The sequence below is a fragment of the Vombatus ursinus genome, unplaced genomic scaffold (genome assembly GCF_900497805.2).
Source record: "Vombatus ursinus unplaced genomic scaffold, bare-nosed wombat genome assembly UNPS02010219.1, whole genome shotgun sequence".
NCBI lineage: Eukaryota > Metazoa > Chordata > Mammalia > Diprotodontia > Vombatidae > Vombatus > Vombatus ursinus.
Genome location: NW_020949997.1, coordinates 4,194,681 through 4,209,932, shown reverse-complemented (window position 1 = coordinate 4,209,932; position 15,252 = coordinate 4,194,681). Strand labels below are relative to the sequence as shown.

Sequence of the window (15,252 nt, the reverse complement as noted above, 5' to 3'; positions counted from 1 at the left end):
GGGGAAAATACTGCATGAAACAAGTGGGTCAAAGAACAAATGGCAACAATGAGACAACATGCCAAAATTTATGGGATGCGGCCAAAGTGGTACTTGGGGGAAAATTTATATCTCTAATTGCTTACATCAATAAAACAGAGAAAAAGCAAATCAATGAATTGGACATGCAACTAAAAAAAAAAAAAGCTAGAAAAAGAACACATTAAAAATCCCCAATTAAACACCAAATTGGAAATCCTGAAAATTGAAGGAGAAATTAATAAAATTGAAAGTAAGAAAACCATTGAATTAATAAGTAAAACTAGAAGCTGGCTTTATGGAAAAACCAATAAAAATTAAAAAAAAATAAAGAATAAACCATTGATTAATTTGATTTTAAAAAAGGAAAGAAAAAACCCCAATTACTAGTATCAAGAATGAAAGGAGTGACATCACCAATGAAGAGGAAATTAAGAGAATTGTTAGGAGCTATTCTGCCAATTATATGCAAATAAATTTCACAATCTAAATGAAATGAAAGAATATCTACAAAAATATAAATTATTCAGATTAACAGAAGAAGAAATAAAATACTTAAATAATCCAATCTTAGAAAAAGACATCGAACAAGCCATCAATGAACTTCCTAAGAAAAAATCCCCAGGATCAGATGTCTTCACAAGCAAATTCTACCAAACATTTAAAGAACAATTAATCCCAATACTATACAAACTATTTGGAAAAATAGGCCAAGAAGGAGTCCTACCAAATTCCTTTTACAACACAAATATGGTGCTGATACCCAAACCAAGAAGAGCCAACACAGAGAAAGAAAATTATAGACCAATTTCCCTAATGAATTTTGATGCAAAAATTTTAAATAAAATACTAGCAAAGAGATTACAGCAATTTATCACAAGGATGACACCCTGTGACCAGGTGGGATTCATACCAAGAATATAGGGCTGGTTCAATATTAGGAAAACTATCAGCATAATTGACCATATCAATAACAAAACCAACAGAAATCATATGATTATTTCAATAGATGCAGAAAAAGCCTTTGACAAAATACAGCACCCATTCCTATTAAATACACTACAGAGCATAGGAATAAATGGAACTTACCTTATAATGATAAGTAATATTTATCTAAAACCATCAGCAAGCATTAGTTGTAATGGGGATAAGCTAGAAGCCCTCCCAATACAATCGGGGTGAAGCAAGGATGCCCATTATCACCTTTATTATTTAATATTGTACTTGATATGTTAGCTATAGCAATAAGAGGGAAAAAATTAAAGGAATTAGAATAAACAATGAGGAAACTAAACTATCACTTTTTGCAGATGATATGATGTTATACTTAGAAAATCCTAGAGAATCAACTAAAAAAACTGTTTGAAATTGTTAATCTAACAAAGTTGCAGGATATAAAATAAATCCACATAAATCACCAGCATTTCTATATATTGTCACCAAAGTCTAGCAGAGAAATTAGAAACTAGAAAGAGAAATTCCATTTAAAATAATTGTAGACAATATAAAGGAGTTTATCTGCCAAGACAAACCCACGAACTATATGAAATCAACTATAAAACACTTTTTCACACAAATAAAGTCAGATGTAAACAACTGGAAAATTAATTGCTCATGGGTAGGCTGAGCCAACATAATAAAAATGATAACTCTACCTAAACTAATCTATTTATTCAGTGCCATACCAATCAAACTATCAAAAATTATTTTATAGACTTAGAAAAAATAATAACAAAATTCATTGGGAAGAACAAAAGCTCAAGGATATCAAGGAAATCAATGAAAAAAATGTGAAAGAAGGTAGTTTAGCATAACAAATCTCAAACTGTATTATAAAGTGGTAAATTATCAAAACAATCTGGTACTGGTTAAGAAATACAGTGGCAGATCAGTGAAATAGATTAGGTACAAATTACATTATAGTAAATGATCATAGTAATCTAGTATATGATAAACCAAAAGATCCAAGCTTTTGGGACAAAAGCTCATTATTTGACAAAAATTGCTGGAAAAGCTGGAAAACAGTATGGCAGAAACTAGGTATAGAACAACTCATACCATATACCAAGATAAGGTCAAAGTGAGTACATGATTTACGTCTAAAGGGTGATACCATAAGCAAATTAAGAGAGCATGGACTAGTTTATCTGTCAGATTTATGGATAAGGGAAGAATTTAGGATCAAAGAAGATATAGAAAGCATTACAAAATGTAAAACAGATAATTTTGATTATATAAAATTAAAAAGTTTTTGCACAAACAAAACCAATGAAACCAAAATTATAAGGAAAGCAGAAAATTGAGAGGGGGGAAATTTTCGCAACAAGCATCTCTGATAAAGGCCTCATTTCTCAAATGTATAGAGAACTGAGTCAAATTTATAAAAATACAAGTCATTCCCTAATTGATAAATGGTCAAAGGACTTAACAGGCAGTTTTCAGACAAAGAAATCAAAGCTATCTATAGTCATATGAAAAAATGCTCTTAATCACTATTAATCAGAGAAATGCAAATTAAAAGAACTCTGAGGTACCACCTCACATCTATCAGAGTGGCTAATATGACAAAAAAGGAAAATGTTGAATGTTGGAAGGGATATGGGAAAACTGGGACACGAATGCACTGTTGGTGGAGTTGTGAACTGATCTAAGCATTCTGGAAAGCAATTTGGAACTATGCCCAAAAGGCTGTAAAACTATGCATACCCTTTGATCTAGCAATATACTTCTAGGTCTATATCCCAAAGACATTCAAAAAAAGGGAAAAGGACCTATTTCTACAAAAATATTTATAGCAGCTCTTTTTATGGTGGCTAAGAACTGGAAATTGAGGGGATGCCCATCAATTGAGGAATGGCTAAACAAGCTATGGCATATGATTTTAATGGAATATTATTGTACTATAACAAATGACAGGTAGGATGATTTCAGAAAAACCTGAAAAAACTTACATGAACTGATGCATAGTGAAGTGAACAGAACCAGGAGAACATTATACACAGCAGCAATATTGTTTGATGAGTTGTGAATGACTTTGCTATTTTCAGCAATACAATGATCCAAGACGATCATAAAGGATTAACGATGAAGCATACTATCTGCCTCCAGAGAAAGAACTGATGTTGATTGAATATAGACTGAAGCATGCTATTTTTCACTTTCTTTTTTGCATTTTTTTTCTTTTATTCGAGTCTTCTTGTACAAAATGATTAATATGGAAATGTTTTACATAATTTCATATGTATAACCTATATCTGATTGCTTACCATCTCAGGAAGGGGGAAGGAGAGGGAGGGAAGGAGGGATAGAATTTGGAACACAAAACTTTAAATAAAAATGTTAAAAATAATTTTTAAAAGAAAATACTACAAGAATCTAAAAAGAAACAATTCAAATATTGTGGAGCTATAGTCAGAGTAACATAAGATTTAGCAGCTTCCACATTAAAGTTCTGGAGGGCTGGGAGTATGATATTCCAGGAGGCAAAGGAGCTAGGTTAAACTGTTTACATTCCTATATGGGAAGATGATACTTGTAAGTCCTAAGAACTTTATCATTATTGGGGCAGGTACAAGGAGTATACATAGACAGAGGGCAAGGGTGTGAATTGACTATGATGGGATGATTTCAAAAAAAAATTAAGGGGTGAGAAAGAGACATCCACTGGAATAAGGGGGAAAGGAGAGGTAGAATGGGAAAAATTATCTCATATGAAAGAGCTGCAAAAAGAAGAGCTTTTACAGTGGAGGGGAAGATGGGAGGTGGTAGCAATGCTTCTCATTGGAATTGACTCAAAGAGGGAATAGCATACACACTCAGTGGGGTGTAAAAACCTATCTTACCCTACTGAGAAGTAAGAGAGGAAGGAGATAAGAGAAAGTGGAAGGGTTGATAAAAGGGAAGGCAGATGGTCACAAGCAAAACAGACCTTTGCAGAGCAATAGGTTAAAAAAGAAAAAGAAAAAAAAAATGAGAAACGAGGGGGGGGGAAATAGTATGGAGGGAAACACACAGTTAGTAATCATAACTATGAATGTGAATGGAAGTCGACAACAGAATCCTACAATATGTTTTCAAGAAACACACTTGAAACAGAGAAACACATAGAGTAAAAATAAGGGATTGGAGCAGAATCTTTTATGCGTCAGCTAAAGTAAAAGAAACAGGTAGCAATTATGATCTCAAAAAAGTAAAAGCAAAACCAGATCTAATTAAAAGAGATAAACAGGGAAACTACATTATGCTAAAAGGTACCATAGACAATGAATATCACTACTAAACATAAATGCACCAAATGGTATAGCCGCCAAATTCCTAAAGGAAAAAGAGTTGCAGGAAGAAATAGTAAGATTATATTAGTGGGAAACCTCAACTGTCCCTTCTTAGAATATAAGCAAAAAATAAACAAGAAAGAAGTTAAGGAGATGAACAGAATTTTAGAATAGTTGGATATGAAAGAATTCTGGAGAAAATTGTTGTTGTTGTTTGTCCTTTGTTCCCAAAAAGGACCATGACATCAGGAAAGTGATGCCATGACTTGCAAGTGAATTGGATTTAAATAAGGGAGGGCTGTGCAAAGTCATTAGCCTCACTTTCTCCTCTAGAGTCATCTGGGCACAGTGGTGAAATATAGATCAGACTGGAGAAGGTCCCCGATGCATAAGCTAAGGTTTTTCCTAGGTCTCAGTCTGACTGAGGCAATGCCCATTCAGTGATTAAGATTAGGTAAGAAATGAGGTTAAGAATGGCCTCTTCTACCTAGTCAAAAAAAAAAATCAATTTGGGAAGGGAAGACCCTCAGGTTTCTAGCCAAAACAAAAAGTTGCTATTTACATTCACTCTGAGCCATCAGGGCCCAAAAAATGACCAGATAGGGCTTGGACTGGGACCTATTGCTGGTCAATCAATGAGAGTCAAAGTGATTTGGGTTTAAGGCCTGGTCCTTCAGAAAGAAATCTAGCCTGTAAACCCCAAGATATTTTTTGAGGTTTCAGACATCAAAATTTACATCCCTTTGGGCAGAGCACCCACAGATAAGGGTATTATATCCTATGTGGACAGAGGGAGAGGAAGGAGGGAAGGAAAAGGAAAGGAAGGGAAGGGAAGGGAAGGGAAGGGAAGGGAAGGGAATTGGATTTAATTGCTCATAAGTAGGCTGAGTCAATATAATAAAAATGACAATTTTATCTAAATTAACTTATTTATTCAGAGTCAGAGTAGTCAAACTACTAAAAATTATTTTATTTAGCTAGAAAAAAATAATAAAATTCATCTGGAAGAGCAAAAAAAGAATATCAAAGGAATCAATGAAAAAAATGTGAAGGAAGATGGCCTAACATTGCCAGAATTGAAACTCAAAATACAGCAGTAATCATCAAAACAATCTGGTACTGGCTAAGCAACAGAGTGATGGATCAGTGGAATAGATTAAATACACAATATATAGTAGTAAATGCCCATAATAATCTAGTGTTTGATAAATGTAAAAATCCAAGCTTTTGAGACGAGAACTCACTGTCTGACAAAAATTGCTGGGAAAATTGAAAGCAGTTTGACAGAAACTAGGTATGGACCAAAATCTCACACCATATACCAAGGTAAGGTCAAAATGGGGACATAATTTAGACATAAAGGGTGATATCATAAACAAATTAGGGGAGCATTTTTCCTGCCAGATCTATGGATAAGGGAAGAATTTATGACCAGAGATGGAGAACGATACAGAATATAAAATGGGTAATTTTGGTTACATTAAATTGAAAAAAGTTCTTACACAAAAAACCCCAATATATTCAAGATTAGTAAAAAAAGTAGGAAACTGAGGAAAATTTTTTTAGCAAGTTCCTTTGATAAAGACTTCTTTTCTCAAATAGAGAACTCAGTCAAATTTATAAGAATACAAATCATTCCCCAATTGATAAATGGTCAAAGAATATGAACAGTTTTCAGGAGAAATCAAACTATCTATAGTCATATGAAAAAATGCTCTAAATCACTAGTGATTAGAGAAATTAAAATAAAAATAACTCTAAGGTACCACTTCACACCTATTAGATTGGCTAATATGACAGAAAAAAAATGAAAAATGTTAGAGGGGATGTAGAAAAACTGGGACACTAACGCACTGTTGATGGAATTGTGAACTGATTCAGCCATTCTGGAGAAAAATTTGGAACTATGTCCAAAGGGCTATAAAGCCATGCATGTCCTTTGACCCAGCTAAGCAGACCCTACTAGGTCTGCATCCCAAAGAATTCAAAGAAAAATGAAAAAGACCTATATGTACAAAAATATTTATAGCAGCTCATTTTCTGGTGGCTAAGAATTGGAAATTAAGGGAATGCCCATCAATTGGGGAATGACTGAGTAAGTTGTGGTATGTGATTGTGATGGAATACTATTGTGCTATAAGAAATGTTGAGGGGGATTATTTCAGAAAAACCTGGGAAGACTTACATGAAGTGATGCAAAGTGAAGTGAGCAGAACCAGAAAAACATTGTACAAGGTAATAGCAATGTTGTAATGATGATCAACTATGGATAAGTTAGCTATTCTCAGCAATACAACGATCCAAGACAATTCCAAAGGACTTATAATGAAAAATGCTATCCATCTCCAGAGAAAGAATTGATGGAATCTGAATGCATATCAAAGCATACTTTTTTGTTATTGTTCAGTCATTTCAGTCATGTCTGACTGTGACTATATTTGGTGTTTTCTTGGCAAAGATATTGGAGTGGTTTGCCACTTATTTCTTCAGTTTATTTTACAGATGAGGAAACTGAGGCAAACAGGGTTAAGTGACTTGCCCAGGGTCGCATAGTGTCTACGGCTGGATTTGAACTCAGGTCCTCCTGACTCCAGTACTGGCACTCTGTCCACTGTGCCTTCTGGCTGTCTCATGGCATAATACAGAAAGCCTACACAAAGACCTGGAGACAGGCTTATGGTAAAGGCTTTTGTGTGCACACTCACCCTGGTCCTAGAGGAAAGAGCTAGCATCATTAAGCCAACAGTGGAGTAAAGGAGCAGCAAAAGAGAACCACAGAATTGAATGATGTCTAAGTTGGGGTGGTACAAGGCTCAGAGTCATAAAATATCCTCTGCTAGTATTGTGAGCCATGTGGATGCAGGTCTTAAAACGTGGGAAGATTATTCTCAATTGACCACACTCCACACAATACAGTACTACAAATTTATGGGAAGAGGGAAGGTAACTTTATTGACTATCTATGGATTTGGACATAATTTCTCCCTCCCCATTTTTATTATATAAATAAAACCTTTTCTCTATTTAATACTTTTGTTTGCCTGCATGCTATCAGGGAAACCTACAGCCTTTCAAGGAAGGCAAAATAAGCCAGATTATGAAGTTACTCGAATTTTCTTAGGTGGAAGCAAAATATATGGAGTTTTCAAGATGAACCACATATTTTGAAGTTCCCAAGGTTCCCCTGAGCAAGGCATAAATCAGAGAAATTTTATAAGAGGCATCCTTTAAATCAGTCCTGGGTCCTTATGTCAAGAGAGATGCTTTGACATCAGGGTTACTTGTAAAATGAGGGTATTGGACTAGATCATCTCTAAAATCCTTTGTTGATTTAAATCCTGTAGTCCTACTCTAATCTGCAAGCAAGGAATAGTAGTGATGACCAATGGAGCAAATTTTGGCTTTCTAATACCCTATAATGTTTAGCCTTTCATAAGGGCAAGGTAGAACCACTTACAAAGGGTGGTAAATATGTTGGTGTAGTGGTAGGTAAGTTCTCAATCCAATCTACATTTTTGCTCTGATCTAGGGAGCCACAGGTCCTTAGCCAAAAGAGTTGAAAGGGTGAAATTTTCTTCAAGTCACCAAAAGACACAAAAGCAAAGCAACTTGGAGTTGGAAGGGACCAAAAAGGTTATCTAATCCAACCTCTATATAAAGCAAGTAGCCATCAAAACTCTGGCTCTAATTCTTCAATGAAATAAGGTAAGACTTGTATAAAGTAATACAGAGTAAAGAAAGCAGAGGTAAGAGAATAATATATACAATGACTACATATTATTTAAATGACTACATATTTAAATGAAAATAACATTAACTGGCAACAAAAATCAAGTCAAATACTATATAAATCATTAGTATTAACTTATTAAAGGTAAAGTAATACCCTTCCTTTGCTTTTGTCTTTTTCCACATTAACAAACTGCCTATTGTACATTTCCTATTTGGTATCCTGTGAAGATCTCAAATTTAACATATGCAAAGCAGAATTCATTTTTTAAAAAGTTGTTGTTTAGTCATTTTTCAGTTGTGTCTGACTGACTCTTCATGACCCTTTTGGGGTTTTCTTGGCAAAGATACTGGAGTGGTTCGCCATTTCCTGTTCCAGCTCATTTTACAGAAGAGGAAACTGAGGCACATAGGGTTAAGTGACTTGCCCAGAATTACACAGCTAGTCTGAGGCCAGATTTGAATTCAGGAAGAGAAGTCTTCCTGACTCCAGGCCCTGTACTTTATCCACTGCACCACCCGCACAATGTATAAAGAAATCATGGCTACAGAAGCTGCAATGGCTCCCTATTGCTGTTAGGATTAAATACAAACTTCTCAGGCTTTATAAAACCATTCATAATCAGGCTCCAATCTATCTTCCCAGGCTTATTACTCCTCCTTACCCACTCTACCTTCAAGCCAAACCGGACTACTTGTTGTTCTACATACACAGCACTCTATTTCTAGCCTCTGTGTATTTACACTGGCTGTCTCTCAAAATGGAATGCATTCCTCATTCATCTTTGTCTCACAGAATCCCTAGCTCCCTTCAAAGTTTAGCTCAAGTTTATCACATTCTATTTGAGGCTTCTCTTGACCCTCCTAGCTGCTAGTGTCCCCTCTCACTCCAAGTTACTTTGTATTTTAGTGTGTATACGCACATATACATACATCCTATTTAATTTTCTGTTTACATAGTATTTCCCCTAGTAGAATGTAAGATCCTTGAGGGGAGGGACTATCTTTGTACCCCCAACACTTAGGACAGAGCCTGGCATATAGCAGCCATTTAATAAATGCTTGTCGATTGACTGACTTTTAACAAATGGTGAACTGCAAAAATATAAGATTATATGAACTTATCAGTTCCAATCACTCTAATGTTGTCTTGCTTAACTGTTTTGGGAAAAAGTACGTTGAGTGTAGCTTGTGAATGGGGAGGGGAGCTGTTGTCTGCTGTATCAAAATAATATTTATCACAGAAAAAAAATCTCAGGTCCAGCTTTCCTAGACATGTCCTATAATCACCATCTTAGTACTATTCCAGTTAGCTCAGGCTGTTTGGCAGTTGCCTGGTGAGCTGGCCCCACGAGGTACCTGCTCCACCATATGAAGCAGCAGAGCAAGGAACAAGGGCCATGGTCAGAGAAAGGGAAATAGAATAAAAGGACAAGAGAAGGCAAAGAAGGGGGAGAAGGAGAGTACAGTGAAGAGGGAAAATAGAAATAAAAGGAAAAGGTGAAATAAGAGACAAAAAGTATGAAGAAACAAAAGAAAACAAAGAGTGAAAGTGACAAGAAAAAAGGCACAGAGACAAAGAATGAAAAGGACAAAGACAAGGAAAGAGACCATGAGGGGAAGGGCTGGTAGGAAGGGATAGAATCCTGACCTGACTCATTGTTAACAGTAGGTTTCCTTGCTATTAGAGGTTCAGGGAGGTTAAATAGATTAGCAAACTTTAAGCTCTTCCTCCACAGTCTTTGTCCTAATGCAAGCTGTGAACTTTTTCTATGGCTCTGTAATCTTGTACCTTATGAACCCACAGCTTTAGAAACTGATATTTATCACAGAAAAAAAAAAGAACTCTCAGAAACTAATCAAGAATCCATGGATGACAAATTGAAGGGCTCTGTACTTTTGGGGAGCTGTTCATACTATTGCAATGACTAAAAACTGGGCAGGGAATAGCAGAAAGAGATGTAGCTTTGCTAGTTGGTAATAAAAAAAGAAGTCCTAAATCCGCATCCACACAATAGCCCATAAAGTACACCCACACCCATTCCAAAACAAAGCATGTAAGAACATTGTCCCCTCCCAAATACATGCATGTTTTTCAGACCTGATGTTGCTTCCTTTCCATACTTTTCTCCTCAGTTCATTTTAGCATGGTTTCATTTAGATAAAAAAAAAATATAAGGTCAAAGAGAGGGGTGGGGAGGAGGGGGACAAGGAGAAAAGGAAAATCAATATACAGTTCTCTGGTCTATACCCATTCAGGGGTTACACCCCTGGTAGGTGTGCAATGTTAAATATAAAATATTAGTGAAAATATTAGAAGATGAGAGTGTAGAATGTTTGAGGTTTGGTATAAAAATCGTACCTAAGATGACAGATTTTAACTTTGAGAATCAGAGGTATCCTCCAATCAGCATTGTTGATGCTGATAACATATGTGAAGTGTTTGGCAAACATTAAAGCTATATAAATGCTAGCTATTATTCTTATTCTTATTACCAGGAAATAGGTAGAGCTGCTGCTAACAAGTCACCCAGAGCATCTACACTGGCTCAAATAGAAGACCATTACACATCCCAGCTATCAAAAATGGGATGAGGACTGAAATATGGAGCAATACACAGTGCTAAAAACATAACCCCTGATCAACTGATACATATTCATTGATGATCTAGTCACGGCTCTCTCTCTAACTAAGCTAGATGACCTTGAGCCAATCACATACTCTCTCTGGGCCTCAGTTTCCATTGGATGACTTCTAAGGTTGTTCCCAGCTCTAAAAATCCATGATTCTAATTGAACCTGAAATGAAGAGGGCACAGTGTCTTGATGCAGATGATTCAAAGGGCTGTGGGAAATATGGGAAGGGCACAAAGTGTGCAGCCCCTAAAAGACAGTCTTCCTTTTTTTTTTTTCCCATGTATTGATTACTCGGTGCTCACCTCATTCAGTAGTAAGAGCAGCAGCAGCAGCAGGTCCCCTCTTCAGGCCTCAAACTGGAAAACCTCCAGTTACCATAGCGGCACAAAAGCAGTCTTTTCTTCTCCCAGCTTCCACCAGTCCCAGCTTCCTCTAGTCCAATCGCAGCTCATAAACCCGGTCTCTGGCATCCTGCATCTCTTAGGCAACAGTGTGTGACTTCTTGATTGGCCATGAAATCTAGGAGGGCTGAAACCTTAACTGGGCAAAGAAGAATGGAAGGGGGAAGTGAACAAACCATGGGTAGTGAGGGTCTGTGAAGCGGGAGATTGCACTCAGGCTATAGATAGAATGAAGGGAGCTAAAAGCTTTCTCTAGCACACTTGCTACCCACTGAGCATACCTAATCTAGTCACATAGAAGTTCCCAAATGAAAATTCCACTTCTCCATGCTTTGAGAGTGGCCAAACAGGAGAAGGTGGGCAGAAATAAAAAGAACAAGCTTCTAATTCAACACAAGCACTGCACCTGTAACAGGAAGTGGTTGGGTTCAAGACTTAAGAAAAGATTTGGGGAGAATTGTCACACACAAAAGCTTCTTAGCTCAGATTTCCTAGGTTTTAGGAGTCAAGCTGACTGATAGATCCCGCAGGAAACCAGCAGATGGCATGCCTTCATAAGAATTGTTTTAAAAGATGGGCTTCTTAAAATCTGGTTACAAAAGTACTGGGGTTCAGAACTACACAAAAGACCTCTCCCAAAGGGATAGGGACTGGACTTAAGATTTCATTGGTAAAGAGAACTCTCTAAGGCTATATATACATTGCAGAGAAGGTGCAGATCTACCTTGGTAGAAGGAGTTTCCTCTTCTCATTAAGGGGCAAGTGTAAAATGGACTAAGGATAGAAGGAAGGAAGGAAGGAAAGAAAGAAGGAAGCAAAGAAGGAAGGAAGGAAAGAAATAAAGAAGGGAAGAAGGAAGGAAGGAAGAGAATAGTTTTTCTTATTCCTTTTCTGTGTATCCTAAAAGAATAGCTCACATTTATACAGTGCTTTAAAGTTTACACACCATTGTCCTCACAACAACCTGAGATAAATAGCGCAATTGTAGCTCCACTTTATAGATGGTGAAACTAAGTTTCAGAGAAGTTAAGAATGTACTGCTCTGTAATTTGTACACATGTATGCAAATATGGACAAGGTAGTAGGGGTGGTATGAAGATGCAACTCAAAATCATGGTGTATCCTAGACTTATGCTAAATGCTACAAAATGGTTCATCCAGCCACTGCTGATGGTATTTGGTGCTTGCTATTCTAATGATACTTATTTCCAGTTACTTGATGTCTGAAGAGTTGAAGGTGGGAAAGGCACATGAAAAAGGAGATACAGAAAGAAAATAGATGGGATCCAGGCCAGAGTGAAGAGATACCCAGAAGAAAGGGTTTATAGCGTAGCTGGAGGACCATGAATAGTTCAGGAGATTGTGTGGTGGGAGAATAGAATGAGTAATGGAATGAGAATGCCAGGATTCTAGAAAGTACCTTAGATGGTACCATCATTTAGCTCCACAACCCCCCTCTTTTTATAGATTAGGAAACTGAAGGCCAAAGGGTAACTTAACTTGCCATGGTCATATAGGCAGCAGAGTCACTATTTCCATCCAGGCCTTTGGACTTCAAATCCAGTGTTCTTTCTACCATGTAGAATCACAAAATTGGAAGAGATTTTGGATGACATGTAGGCTGCATCTAAGTGGATAATCTCCTCTACAACATCCATCTCATAGAACCTCCAATAGTAGAGATATTTATCACTGCTTCTAAGAATCCCTGGCTTCTTTTAAAGTAATACAACCTTTTACACCCTTTCCTGTTCCCTCCCATTGCTGGTGTCTCCCAAATTAATTTATATTTACTACGAATTCATTTTGTATTTACTTATATGTGTATATATTGTTTCCCTGATAGAAGGTACACTCCTTTGGGCAGAGGCTTTCTTAGTATCCCTAGCGCCTATCTCAGTATCCAGATCTTAGCAGGTACTTAATAAATGCTTGATGATCAATATATTGATGGTTGGTTTTTTTCATCAAGTAACTCATTCTATTTTTGGATATTTTTCTTTACATATGCCTAAATCTGGTGCTTTATAACTTAAACTGATTGCTTAATTTCATCCCCTCAAGCTGATCCCTCTTTTATATAATAGTCCTCCAAATAATTTTTTGTTGTTTGTTACCTCACACTGTTAATATGTATTTAGCTTGTAGTTACTGTATTATGATGTTCACCTAGAAAATAAGGTCCCTGCTCGATAAAGAACTACCCATGTAACCCTGGACAAAACTTCACCTAATCTGAGCTTGTTTCCTCATCTGTAAAAGGAGGAGAATGAATTAGATAATCTTTGAGACTTTTCCAGATCTAAAATTCTATTAGTCCATTAACAGCTTCCAACTTGTAGAGAGCTCACTCTGATGCTCCCCGCCCAGGCTTTTAAAACCACAAATTTCCTTTTATAAGAGGGTATTATGCTGTGTCTCCACTGCATCTCCAGTGGAATTCAATTCAATTCAGCAGATACCTGTTTCCTGGAATATGTCACATCTCCCAACATTGTATTGGATCTTGTTTTCCCTATGCCACCCCCCCTTCCCCTTCAAGCCAAGGTTGATATTTAAATCCAATTCTTCTGATTCTATATCCAAAGTTAAAGTAAGGAACCCGCTTCTCTTTGGATCTCTCGGATCTAGAATCCCAGCTCAAATCCGAGCTCTGTCACTTAACGTAAATCACTTCTCTCTGGGACTCACTTTCCTCCTCTGGAAAATGAGAGGGAAGGGTTGAATTAGACAATCCCTAAATTCTCTTCCAGCTAGATTGTAAGCTCTTTGAAGGCACGGACTCTCTTTTGCCTCTGTTTGTATCCCTAAGCCCTTAGCACAGTGCCTGGCACATAGCAGGGCTTGATCAGTATTTATTGAATTGAACCTAAATCTACAATGCTACCACTTAATCAATGTTTATTGAATTGAATTGAATTAAATCTAAATCTATAATGCTACCACTAACAGGGCTATTGTATAAGGGCAGCACAAGCAGGCCGAAGGTATAATCGCTGGTAAAAGGGAATAAAGGTCTCACTTCGTATTTTTACTACTTGTGTAATTTGTGTTGTCACTTCACTTCCCTAGGCCTCAGTTTCCTCTGTTGTAAAAAGACAGGAATGGACTAGATGGACACAGGGTCCCTTTCAGCACTAGATCTGTTGAACCTACAACCCTGATTTTTTCATGGGGGGGGCGGTACATTAGGGATGGGGGAAAAAGAGTGATGAGAAAGTGCAGGATCCCTGACAAGAGCATTAGGGAGGGTGATTTTTGCAAGACGCTGGGCAAAGGGGACACAACCCGTGGTAACACCATCAAGCTCTAAACGTCAGCCCACCACCCTAGCTCGCGGGCGGAGTGTGCGTGCCCACCCCCCCAGCTGCGTGCGCGCTCTCGCTCTCGCTCGCGCCCAGCGCTGCGAGGTCCGGGAGCTCGCGCAGGCTCGGGATTGGTTGGGGGCGGTGGGGGAGAGGAGCGCGCGCCGCGGAGCGAAGGAGGGGGACGCGCGTGCGGGAGGGCGGGCCGGCGGGCGGGCGGGCGGTCCCTCCGCTGATCCGTTTACCTGAAGGAGGAGCCGCCTCCGCCGCCTCCGCCGCTCGGGCTCCCGGAGACAACAGCGACGAGGACGACGACGACGAGGAGGACTCCAGAGGGTCTGAGGTGAGCACCGAGGAGAGGATCTCCCCAGCCCTGCTTGGAGGGAGAGGGGAGGGAGAAAGGAAGGGGACCGAGACGGTGCCGAGGCGAGCCCGGCGCGGGGCTGAGGGGCTGTGGGGCCGCCGCCGCCGCCGCCGCCCCCTCCTCCGGCTCCTCCGGGATCGCTGGTCTGCTCGCGGCCAAAACAAAAGCGCTCCGAGCCTCGTCCGGGAGGCGCGCGGCGGACTGTGCTCCCTGCCCGGGGCGAGCTGGAGATGCGGGCTCCGGGGGGATGCCTGCCCTCCTCCTCCTCCTCTCCTGTCGGGGTGCGGGGGGGCAGTCTGTGCCAGTGTCCCCGCCCTTGTCCTTTCTGAAGGGAGCGGGCGCCCCGGACCATCCCCCTCCTCCACCCTCCCGGGCCCCCCTGGGGGGCGGGGAGGGGGAGGAAGAAGGCGACGAGGACAATAACCTGAGGACCCCGGCTGGCTCCGGGGATTAGGGCTCTCTAGAGGCAGGAGAAACGTTCCCAGGTTTGCCTCCTGGAATATTTGGACCCTGACTGGGGGAAATGT

At 39.0% G+C, this 15,252-nt stretch overlaps 2 protein-coding genes across 2 annotated transcripts in view; one reads left to right on the top strand and one right to left on the bottom strand.

Moving 5' to 3' along the window:
- Positions 1 to 11,060, bottom strand: part of FBXO16 (F-box protein 16) — a 79,289-nt gene extending 68,229 nt beyond the window's left edge. Inside the window, exon 1 of the mRNA XM_027853938.1 lies at positions 10,958 to 11,060. The gene's annotated coding sequence lies outside the window, so the exon portion shown is untranslated. The remainder of the gene's footprint in view (positions 1 to 10,957) is intronic.
- Positions 11,061 to 14,598: 3,538 nt separating this feature from the next.
- Positions 14,599 to 15,252, top strand: part of FZD3 (frizzled class receptor 3) — a 79,214-nt gene continuing 78,560 nt past the window's right edge. Inside the window, exon 1 of the mRNA XM_027853926.1 lies at positions 14,599 to 14,704. The gene's annotated coding sequence lies outside the window, so the exon portion shown is untranslated. The remainder of the gene's footprint in view (positions 14,705 to 15,252) is intronic.